At 35.2% G+C, this 12,500-nt stretch overlaps 1 protein-coding gene across 3 annotated transcripts in view; it reads right to left on the bottom strand.

The window, feature by feature from the left end:
* The window catches only part of LOC137641951 (UNC93-like protein), a 47,749-nt gene extending 38,697 nt beyond the window's left edge, over window positions 1-9,052 (bottom strand). For all 3 annotated transcript variants that reach the window (XR_011044607.1, XM_068374519.1, XM_068374520.1), the window contains exon 1: window positions 8,992-9,052. The gene's annotated coding sequence lies outside the window, so the exon portion shown is untranslated. The remainder of the gene's footprint in view (window positions 1-8,991) is intronic.
* Between the last annotated feature and the right edge of the window lie 3,448 nt (window positions 9,053-12,500).

Here is a 12,500-nt window from a genome sequence, read left to right as displayed (position 1 = left end):
ATTGAATTATAAGCTCAAGATAAAGACGACTGGCGAAATCTAACTGAGGCCCTTTGCGTTAATAGGGGTATGAGATGATGAATGGAGAAGTAGTGATTTCAAAGCTCAAGTTAGAGAGACCGGGAAAATCTAACCGAGGCCCTTTGCGTCAAAAGGCGTAGGAGGAGATGAAGAATGGAGAAGTATTGAATTAAAAGCTCAAGGTAGAGACGACTGGCGAAATCTAACCGAGGCCCTTTGCGTCAAAAGGCGTAGGAGGAGATGAAGAATGGAGAAGTATTGAATTAAAAGCTCAAGGTAGAGACGACTGGCGAAATCTAACCGAGGCCCTTTGCGTCAAAAGGCGTAGGAGGAGATGATGAATGGAGAAGTATTGAATTAAAAGCTCAAGGTAGAGACGACTGGCGAAATCTAACCGAGGCCCTTTGCGTCAAAAGGCGTAGGAGGAGATGATGAATGGAGAAGTATTGAATTAAAAGCTCAAGGTAGAGACGACTGGCGAAATCTAACCGAGGCCCTTTGCGTCAAAAGGCGTAGGAGGAGATGATGAATGGAGAAGTATTGAATTAAAAGCTCAAGGTAGAGACGACTGGCGAAATCTAACCGAGGCCCTTTGCGTCAAAAGGCGTAGGAGGAGATGATGAATGGAGAAGTATTGAATTAAAAGCTGAAGGTAGAGACGCCTGGCGAAATATAACTGAGGCCCTTTTCATCAATAGGCGTAAGAGGAGATGATGAATGGAGTAGTATTGAATTACAAGATAGAGACGACTGGCGAAATCTACCCGAGGCCTTTTTCGTCAATAGGCGTAGGAGATGATGATGATAATGACTTTACAAGCAATCATAGTTACAAACACGTAAACAGCATGCAAAAGCACTAATGAAACGGGCTTATGCTTCCATTCTTGCTGGGGTAAGAATGTGCTCAGAATAAAAATGAGTATCATCTTTTGCCCCTGACCGTCAACAGAGTATGTTGTTGTTTGTTTGCAGAGAATTTGGGCAATTGTACTTAGATTGCAGTTTGCTTGTATGCCTGTTTATATATGTATAAACTATATGTAGGATTTTATTGCAATGAAAATTATACACGCGGTTGTATTTCATAAATGTGACTGTTGCATAACTTACTTGATACATACAAAGGTTTGATATACCTATTAAAATTAATTTTACAGGTCTAACTGTAACTAACTAATAGCTTTCAACTACTTAATTTCTTTAATTATTAACTGTAGTACCATACTTATTTGGATGCGAAATATTGATATATTTATATGAATTTTAATGTCTTTACTTTGAACTGTATATATATATATATATATATATATACGTATATATATATACGTATATATATATATATATATATATATACTGTACCCGCCAAACTCGGTTGAATCCCTCGTCAGGCTGGGAGGAGCGTAGAGAGGAAAGGGGACCCTTTTTTTTATTTGTTCAATGTCGACTAACCCCCAAAATTGGGCGAAGTGCCTTGGTATATATATATATATATATATATATATATATATATATATATCTTGTTCAGTCATATAGTAAATCTGCCAATACCTCCATAGTTCGAGGATATTCAGCCATTTACAGTAATTCTGCTTCTTGATTAGAAACTAGTAAAAACACTTCTATGACTTTTTGTTGTCCTTTCTGACTGCGATGGTCGAGGTCAAGGCTTCAAAAGATTGATGTAACAATGGTTGTAACTTACATTATTTTGTCTTCGTTTCCTTTTACCTTGCGCTCTCTCTCTCTCTCTCTCTCTCTCTCTCTCTCTCTCTCTCTCTCTCTCTCTCTCCCAATTAACAGAGAAACAGTAAACAATGAGACTCCCTTAAGCCATAAATATTCTCTTCAACATTACACTAAAACTCCTCTCTCTCTCTCTCTCTCTCTCTCTCTCTCTCTCTCTCTCTCTCTCTCTCTCTCTCCAAATCAACAGAGAAACAGTAAACAAACAAACTAATACGATTCCCTTAAGTCACAAATATTCTCTTCAACTTAGCACTAAAACTACTCTCTCTCTCTCTCTCTCTCTCTCTCTCTCTCTCTCTCTCTCTCCAAATGAACAGAGAAACGGTAAATAATGAGACTCCCTTAAGCCATAAATATTCTCTCCAACTTAGCATTAAACCCCTCCCCCCTCTCTCTCTCTCTCTCTCTCTCTCTCTCTCTCTCTCTCTCTCTCTCTCTCTCTCCAAATCAACAGAGAAACAGTAAACAATACGATTCCCTTAGGCCGTAATTCTCTTCAACTTACCACTAAAACGCCCCTGGCAACCGCGATGAAGCGTAACCATGACCTTGAAAAAAAACTACAGCTATAGCTTCCCAAGCAGAATTCTATCTACGACGCTCATGACACTGGCATCATAATGCCCTTGTCTATCATAGAGCTATTGAAACACGAAGGAAATGGAAGAATTCCAAAGCTTATAAACATAGAAAGTGTTTCTGAGATGGAGCAGTGAAATCTCATAGTGGAAAAAAGTTCGGGGAGCCGTTGAAGAGACAATACACCCCTATGCAAGAATCGAGTGCCTTCAAGTGCTTCCGCCGTTTGTTCGTACAGATCTCTATGCTAAAAATAAAACCGTGACGATAAATGTTAATAGAAAAGTCCTTGGGTGGAAATAAGGGTTTTGGAGTTCCTACAGGAAATAAAAAACGAAAATAAACGTCTGGCCTTGGTTTAAAAGGAAGGGAGGCAATTTCCTACATTTTATTTAAGAAGGGGAGCTGGTATTTCTCGGTTGTTAACTTTTAACCCTCTTTAATAGTATAGATGTAGAAGAGAATCCGTTATAGGACTGAGAAAAGGGAAAGGGGAGGGGGGGGGGGGCGGGTTAACGTGAGGAATAATAACATAGTACCTTATATCAATTTGGAGTAGGTCTAGGTTTAGTCGATCTTTTTGTTGTCACTTCTTCTCTTTGTTGCTATACACTTAATGAGAGAATTCCTGGATCTTTATTTAATAGTTTAATAGAGTTATTTCAGTATATATATATATATATATATATATATATATATATTAATAGCTAAGCTACAACCCTAGTTGGAAAAGCAGGATGCTATAAGCCCAGAGGCTCCAACAGGGAAAATAGCCTAGCGAGGAGAGGAAACAAGGAAAGATAAAATATCTTAAGAACAGTAACAACATTAATATGTTTGTATATATAACATATATATATATATGTATATATATATATATATATATATATATAGATAGATATATTTATATATAGATATATTTATACATACATATATATATATATATATATATAAGTATATATATATATATATATATATAATTGTGTGTAAAATCAACCAAGAATTAATTAAAACATATTAGTTGTGACTCAAACCTCTGTAAAACTAGAACGATATAAATCAAATAGCTTTATCACTATAAAATTATACCATTCATGGCTTTTTTTTTTTTTTTATAAAAAACAAGTCTAGCCAAACCGCAAAAGTCCTCATTTACCTTAAAATCCGTTATTCCAAATATTCTTTTTTCTTATGACGTATAACATCAGTTCTATAAGTTTAATTTATTAATTTATCTCATATTCAAATATAGGCCTAAGTCTAGTTAATCTACGAAAAGTCCCCATTCACATGAAAAACAATTAAGAATTTCAAATATTAGTTTTTCTTATGGCGTAGTATAACATCAGTTCTATATAGTTCACTCTAATTTATTGATTTATCTTAAGTTTTCATTAGTTTTATGGTCATGGAATTCCCTTCCCATCTGCCTCCAGTTGAAAACATCTAGAGGAATTGTTTATCACATCACGTGGGCCGCTACAGTTGCCATCTTGCAATCCAGGATTGTTTAACAACAAACCTGTTTTAAGTAACTCAATGCGCTATTTAGTTTGCTCCATATATTATTAAGTACGCGTTTGTAATCTTAGACCTTGTAACCAGTTTGTGCGCATGCGTGGAAGCCTGTATTCTTTTGTTTACCGTTTCACGATGTTTACTTCCGCATAGGATGTGATTGTTGAATTTGGGATAAGTAGCATGGCGTTGGGGTTCGTAAGGCCATTCAACGCTCAATTGTGTGTCTCTCTCTCTCTCTCTCTCTCTCTCTCTCTCTCTCTCTCTCTGTATATATATATATATATATATATATATATATATATATATATATATAATAAGGATATTATTATTATTATTATTATTATTATTATTATTATTATTATTATTATACACCCGAAAGACAAAATATGGCTTTCAAGAAGAAACTTATTACTTTCTTGTTCTTAAAGTGCTTCGATAATGTGAATTCGACCATAAATACAAACTGTGCTACGTAAAATACTTAATACTAATTCTGCAGGTCCAGGAAAGCAGCTTTTAAAGTAAATTAAGTAAACTAGTAAAGTATTTAACCGGTAAAGGAAATTCATAAGGGGATAAGTTAAAAGTTCAAGGGTGTACTCGCTAGCCAATATGTTTATAATTTAAAAACATATTTAGATGAATAATGAAATGTGAAGTTGTGAATATATTTTGATTAAAATAATAAGGTAGATATATTATGGTGTATATACATTATTATTAATCGTAAACAAACTGTAAATGTATATTTCTAAATAAAAGATAAAAGAAGTTTGTTCCAGAGAAGATATGCTCACCATTGTTGATGCGCCGAGATCACAAAGACACGTCTCTCTCTCTCTCTCTCTCTCTCTCTCTCTCTCTCTCTCTCTCTCTAACAACTTGATAATTATGTGCAGTATTTAGTAGTGAATCTAGTGCAGTTTTCAGAGAAGTATATGCTCATCCACGTTTGATTCTTCGAGATAACAAAGCCTCTCTCTCTCTCTCTCTCTCTCTCTCTCTCTCTCTCTCTCTCTCTCTCTCTCTCTCTCAAACAACTTGATAATTATCCTTTAGTAGTGAGTCTAGTGCTGGTTCCAGAAAAGATATGCTCATCCACGTTTGATTCTTCGAGATAACAAAGCTCTCTCTCTCTCTCTCTCTCTCTCTCTCTCTCTCTCAAACAACTTGATAATTATCCTTTAGTAGTGAGTCTAGTGCTGGTTCCAGAAAAGATATGCTCATCCACGTTTGATTCTTCGAGATAACTAAGCCACTTTCTCTCTCTCTCTCTCTCTCTCTCTCTCTCTCTCTCTCTCTCTCTCTCTCTCTCAAACAACTTGATAATTATGCTCTAGTAGTGAGATATGCTCATCCACGTTTGACTCTTCGAGATAACTAAGCCACTCTCTCTCTCTCTCTCTCTCTCTCTCTCTCTCTCTCTCTCAAACAACTTGATAATTATCCTTTAGTAGTGAGTCTAGTGCTGGTTCCAGAAAAGATATGCTCATCCAAGTTTAATTCTTCGAAATAACTAAGCCACTCTCTCTCTCTCTCTCTCTCTCTCTCTCTCTCTCTCTCTCTCTCTCTCAAACAACTTGATAATTATGCTCTAGTAGTGAGTCTAGTGCTGGTTCCAGAAAAGATATGCTCACTAATGTTAATTTTTCGAGATAACTAAGCCACTCTCTCTCTCTCTCTCTCTCTCTCTCTCTCTCTCTCTCTCTCTCAAAATTATAATTATGTTTTGGTAGTGAGTCTAAGCGCAGCAAGTGGATACGTGATTGTGGAGGATGCAGTTAGTGAGGTTGAGAACGGGACTGTAATCCAAGGTCCTATATTGTGTTTAGACCGATAGATGGAAACGCCTAACATGTTGAAGATACCTCAAGGTATATTGGTGGCGTCGCAAAGTTTTGAGGTCACTGTAGTGACTTCCTGGAGAGGACTTAGAAAATGAGGGTTAGTAGACTTTTCAAAAGGACTTTTAAGGAGTAGTGTAGGCGATCCGTCAAAAATGATGGCCAAATCTTTAGGTAAGATATGCACGCACAAGCAACCCCCTCTCACCAGGGTATGACTACTCCCTCTCCCACTAAGAGAGAGAGAGAGAGAGAGAGAGAGAGAGAGAGAGAGAGAGAGAGAGAGAGAGAGCGGATATTATCATTATTAATAGCTAAGTTATAACCCTAGTTAGAAAAGCAAGATGCTGTAAGACCAGGGGCTCCAATAGGAAAAAATAGCCCAGTGAGGAACTCTTCTAGCGCCTTGTTGACCCAATATTGATTTATGAATATAAATTATGTCAGGTATGATGTTAATATTATCTCGTTTTTTAGTTAACCCTTTTTTTTTAATAATGTCTCGCCTAAGACGTTATACCGAGAAAGGTTGTGTTGCAAATAAACGGAATTTAGTAGCTGATAAATATTGTATATTCAGAAGTGCTCGGTTAATAAATGAAGAATTTTCTCAATTATACTCAAGGAATACAGTAATAATTGCTAAATGGGCATATTTTCATTTTACTTTATTTTAAGGGCTGCTTTTCTGTTCATACAATCAAATATAAACCAAGTTTGAAATCTCTGTGACAACAATGTCCAAACTTATGGTTGATTACGTGAATTTGACATTTGGCTTGACCATGACCTTTGACCTTCCAAAATATGATAATTTCCAGCTTTTTACACTACAGTTAATCCCTGCAAGTTTCATTACTCTACGATTAAAATTGTGGCCAGGAAACTGTTCACAAACAAATACACAAACAAACAAACACAAACAGGGGGGTAAAACATAACCTCCTTCCAACTTCGTTGGTGGAGATAATGATAAGTAAACCTATCAATAAACTTCATTTCCAGCTTTTTACACTACAGTTAATCCCTGCAAGTTTCATTACTCTACGATTAAAAGTGTGGCCAGGAAGCTGTTCACAAACAAACACACAAACACAAACAGGGGGTAAAACATAACCTCCTACCAACTTCGTAGGCAGAGATAATGATAAGAGAACCTAATAATTAACTTCCAGTGGCATTTGACCAACGCAGCACCCTTTAAGCCAGTTATGTAATTTTGCGAACTGGTATTAAAAACTTGTCATTAAACCAGTTCTCTCCTTTCAATTACTTACCTCAGATTGGGTAATTTTGGTGGATTTAAGGAAATTTCTATAGTAATGGTACTTATAATGTAATTCTAATGTAATGTATTTCATCAGATGATCTTTTGATTATAGAGTAACATTGTGTATCTAAAATTGAACTCTCAATTCTTTTACAATATAGAAAGCTTTTGTTATTCATGCTCAAATTGAGATCATTTCACGACTTTTTCTTAGTATTTAAAGTAATTTTCCTAAATCTGAGGTAATTTCTTGCGTTTTTCCTAGTATTTAAGGTAATTTTTCTAAATTTGAGGTAATTTCATAAGTTTTTCATAGTATTTAAGGTAATTTTCTTAAATTTTAGGTAATTTCATGAGTTTTTCATAGTATTTAAGGTAATTTTCTTAAATTTAAGGTAATTTCATGAGTTTTTCATAGTATTTAAGGTAATTTTCTTAAATTTAAGGTAATTTCATGAGTTTTTCATAGTATTTAAGGTAATTTTCTTAAATTTAAGGTAATTTCATGAGTTTCTCTTAATATATAAGGTAATTTGTCTAAATTTTACATAATTTCTGAGGTAATCCCTTGAACATCATGTAAGAGAGCCCTGTACTCAACACCTCGCCAGAATATCCAGACAGGTAAAAGGGGTTTGGCTTTTGGGGGTAGGGGATGAGAATCCACTCATCTAGCAACTGCAGGGGGGAAAAGGGATTTGAGGAGAAGGGGGAGTGGTTGCAAGTGCAGGGGACAGGGGAAGGGGGTTTGAGAAGGGGGGAGTTGGGCTAAGTTGTTTTTTCCTATAGTCAATTTCTTTTAGCGAGGCATATTTGCACCGACTCGTAACGGTGTCCTTTTAGCTCGGAAAAGTTTCCTGATCGCCGATTGGTTGGACAAGATCATTCTAACCAATCAGCGACCAGGAAACTTTTCCGAGCTAAAAGGGCACCGTTGCGAGTCGGTGCAAATCTGCCTCGCTAAAAGAAATGGACTATAGAGATGATGATAGTACACAAATCAACGATTGAAAAGATGCTTAATGCATAACACGTGAGAAAGAAATTATAGATTTTTTAACGATGATGAAGAAACAGATTAACAAATAAACGATATTTCTGTTCATAATATTTTCTCGAAGACAAAGCGCATTTTAGAAATTTTTTTTTTATTGTGTTTCACTAACATTGGCACTCTCTCTCTCTGTTTTCACTATAAATATCAGATAGAAAATTTAATATTTCAATAAAAATCATTATATATATATATATATATATATATATATATATATATATATATATATATATATGTATATATTCATATATATATGTATAAATATAATATATTTATATATTATATACATATAATATATATATATATATATATATATATATATATATATATATATATATATATATAATATATAGGCTATATATATACATATATATATTATATACATATAATGTATATAATATATATATATATATATATATATATATATAGAGAGAGAGAGAGAGAGAGAGAGAGAGAGAGAGAGAGAGAGAGAGAGAGAGAGAGAGAGAGAGTAAAGTATAATTCAATAAATATAACCAAACATTGATATTTTGCAAGATTCTATGCAATACATATCACGAATTCAAGTAATATCTTCCTCAAAAGAAGTTTTCTTCCTCAAAGAAACGACATCAAGAAATCAGGTTGACCTTAAAGGTCAAAGGCAATAATATTAAATTCGTAATACCAGTTCTACATGGGATTCGCTTCCAGGAAAATATAAATACACAATATATATATATATATATATATATATATATATATATATATATATATATATATATATATATATATATATACATGAGGCTTTTAAAGCAGCCAATACACAAGTATATAAAAAAATCAATTTACAACTTGACCTCCTGAATAGATACGAAAATAGACAGAGATTATCAGGACCCAAATGGGTCCAGGAGATTAGTAATATGAGCCTAATCACAGATTAGAAATCACTCAAATAAGGTAATCCTTACATGGTTGTCTACGAGGAAAGGGATCCAACAGGTTGCGACTTATTTACACCGTTGTCGAAGTCCTACTGAGAGCCCCAGGTGAGTTTAACGCTCACATATACACTTTCACTCCTCTGAATTAGGGGGGGGGGGGAGGGTTACCACTCAAACAGGCTCCGTCGTAACTATAAATGCAACAAAGGCTATTAATGCATTATTAAAACTATCTTGAAATATGAATAACAGTAAGCACATTATTTAATCAACGTACTTAATAATAGTAAAGAGTTTCATTATTATATATAAATAGTTATCGATAGAATTATGAGATGTTGCAGAGATCTGAAGGTGAGATGAGTTGCCGGTTTCCCATTTAAAGTGCATCGCTTCATCATGGAATTCTTATTGGTCATCACGGTCGCCTTGAGGTACCCCCAATGACCGTTAGCCCGAAGTTATTATTATTTATCTTTGACTTCCGTAATAATTTCTTTGTTATTACGGTTGCATCATTTTGTATGTATCATCTGGTCATTGATAATATGCTTGTTTGAAATATATAGCTGGAGGAAAAGTAAGAGAAATATGCTAAGATATTTTTTTCTGCTCATGGGTCTACAGTATGTTCAAGCCAAGAAATAGAGATAGAATAGATTTAACTATGGTACAAATAATTTCACAGACCATCCCACTGCCAATTGACTAAAAGGAAATATGAAAACTAAAAAAAAAAAAAAATGAAATAGGAAAATGACCATATGAACTGCAAGGTCAGAGCCTAGACCTTGTTTCAGAGGTCAGGACCATACGAAAAAGGCAAGGATAGCAAGGTCTTAGCAAGTATCAACGGCCAAATCTACTACCCGGTTCATTCTTATTTTGGTGCTACATCCGGTCCTCTCTCGATTGTCGTTTTTAATTGGTTTTCGTTGTTGTTTCAGCTTGAGCAAGACTTGTACAGTAGCACAGGCTAGGGCTCTGCATTTTCAGATCTACGTCTTTAACTTTTTTTTTCTTTTTCCTATTGTGATCAAATGTAAATTTAGTATCTCTGATTACCTGATGTTTGCCTGTAACCTTTGAAAGCACTAGCAGATATCTAAAATGGCCGATAGACATTTAAATAGAGTTGGGTAGACATTTCCGAACATGTCTAGCTAGTACTGCCTTTGTACTGGGCTGGGTTCTGCCTTCAATCTACGTCTTTCTTATCTTTTTCAATGTGACCGAACGTGGTACCTCAGATGACATTAAGTTTGTAGTAACATTTGGAAGCACTAGCAGAGGTTTAAAAGGACTGATAGCCATTTAGAAAGACTTGGATAGACATTTCCGAATATGTCTAGCTAGCACTGCCTGTTATGGGCTAGGCTCTGCCTTCACAAGATCTACGTCTTTCTTGTCTTTTTATTTTTAATGTGACCCGAACGTGTACCTCTTAAAATGGTCGATAGTGATTTGTAAAGAGCTTGATAAGTACCTACGAACAGGTTTAGTTAAATTGGAAAGAGAGATTTAGTTTTATTAAAAAAAGGAGTTCTGAAGAAATTTTGCGACACGCAGTCAAAACTGAGGTACAATCTGATGTTCAAAATAATGTTTATCAAAGATTCAGATGAAGATTTACAAAGAACTACACCATATCTAGATGAATGTAGTCAGATTTAGATAAAATCGCGGAGCAAATATAGACGGAGATTCAAACAGAGCAATCTGTCTAAACATATATTTAGATCGACTTGATTGATTAGTCCAATGGAGCAAATTTAGACGGAGATTCAAACAGAGCAATCTGTCTAAAAAATAATTAGTCCAAAGTTTTGTGGAATCGAAGATCATTGATGCCAAGATGTAGAAAGAACTGAAAGAAGAAATAGATGGAGGTCAAAGCAGAAATAGAGATGAATGTTTAAACTTTCAAACATGTTTAAGCAACTATATAAAGAAAATTTTGTATAAACAAAATAATCTTTGTACAGATGTTCAGGACATGTTTATTCAGAGGTCTAAATAGCCATTTTGTTGAATGCACAGTTAAGTAGAGGTTGTGGCAAATTATTATTATTATTATTATTATTATTATTATTGATAATTATTATTATTATTATTATTATTATTATTAATTATCATTGTTATTATTATTATTATTGTAGGTAGTAGGTTTGCCTGGGCACCAGCCGCCCGTTGAGATACTACCGCTAGAGAGTTATGGGGTCCTTTGACTGGCCAGACAGTACTACATATGACCCTTCTCTCTGGTTACGGTTCTTTCCCTTTGCCTACACAGACACCAAATAGTCTGGCCTATCCTTTACAGATTCTCCTCTGTCCTCATACACCTGACAACACTGTGATTACTAGACAATTCTTCTTCACCCAAGGGTTAACTACAGTACTGTAATTGTTCAGTGGCTACTTTCCTCTTGGTAAGGGTAGAAGAGACTCTTTAGCTATGGTAAGCAGCTCTTCTACGGGAAGGACACTCCAAAATCAATCCATTGTTCTCTAGTCTTGGGTAGTGCCATAGCCTCTGTACCATGGTCTTACACTGCCTTGGGTTAGAGTTCTCTTGCTTGAGGGTACACTCGGGCACACTTTTCTATCTAGTTCCTCTTCCTCTTGTTCTCTTAAAGTTTTTATTGTTTAAATAGGAAATATTTATTTGAATATTGTTACTATTCCTAAAATATTTTATTTTTCCTTATTTCCTTATTTCCTTTCCTCACTGGGCTATTTTCCCTGTTGGGTCTCCGGGGCTTATAGCATCCTGCTTTTCTAACTAGGATTGTAGCTAAGCATTTAATAATAATAAAAATATTATTATTATTATTATTGTTATTATTATTATTATTATTATTATTATTAGTAGTAGTAGTAGTAGTAGTAGTAGTAGTAGTAGTAAAAGGGTAAGCTGGGGCCGAGATTGACTTCAGAATGAGCTATCAATGGAATCTGTGCAATGTTTTATGAAAAGAAAATATCAGAGTTATTTAGATACAATTAGTGCTAAAAATGTTAGTGTGTATGAAAGTACAAGTCAGATATTTTGATATATTTTGAGTCTTTTGGGGATTTTTGGTCAGGTGTAAAGACTGGACTATAACAACTCGAGATATAAACAATGTATCATTGAAAAGTGGTAGGCTTAAAGGTCGCTCATGAATGGCAGAGGCAAGGAACAGGACAATGCCCTAGAGACTGGCTTTATATACATATGATCCACGGTCAAGCCCCCTCTCCACCCAATTTAAGACCAGGAAGCACCAGGCAATGGCAGAGGCAAGGGACAGGACAATGCCCTAGAGACTGGCTATATATACATATGATCAACGTTCAAGGCCCCTCTCCACCCAATTTAAGACCAGGAAGGACCAGGCAGTGGCTGATAATGACTCAGCAAGTAGATATATAGGTTCTCCCAAACTCCACATCCTTAGCTCACATGGATGGTGAGGTTGCAGACACTACAAGAAACTATCGAGCTTGAGCGGGATTCGATCTCCCATCCAGCAGAACGCCAGGCAGGGATG

Source organism: Palaemon carinicauda, chromosome 6 (genome assembly GCF_036898095.1).
Source record: "Palaemon carinicauda isolate YSFRI2023 chromosome 6, ASM3689809v2, whole genome shotgun sequence".
Lineage (NCBI taxonomy): Eukaryota > Metazoa > Arthropoda > Malacostraca > Decapoda > Palaemonidae > Palaemon > Palaemon carinicauda.
The sequence above is the reverse complement of the archived record's forward strand: the minus strand, read 5'-3'. Positions and strand labels throughout refer to the sequence as shown.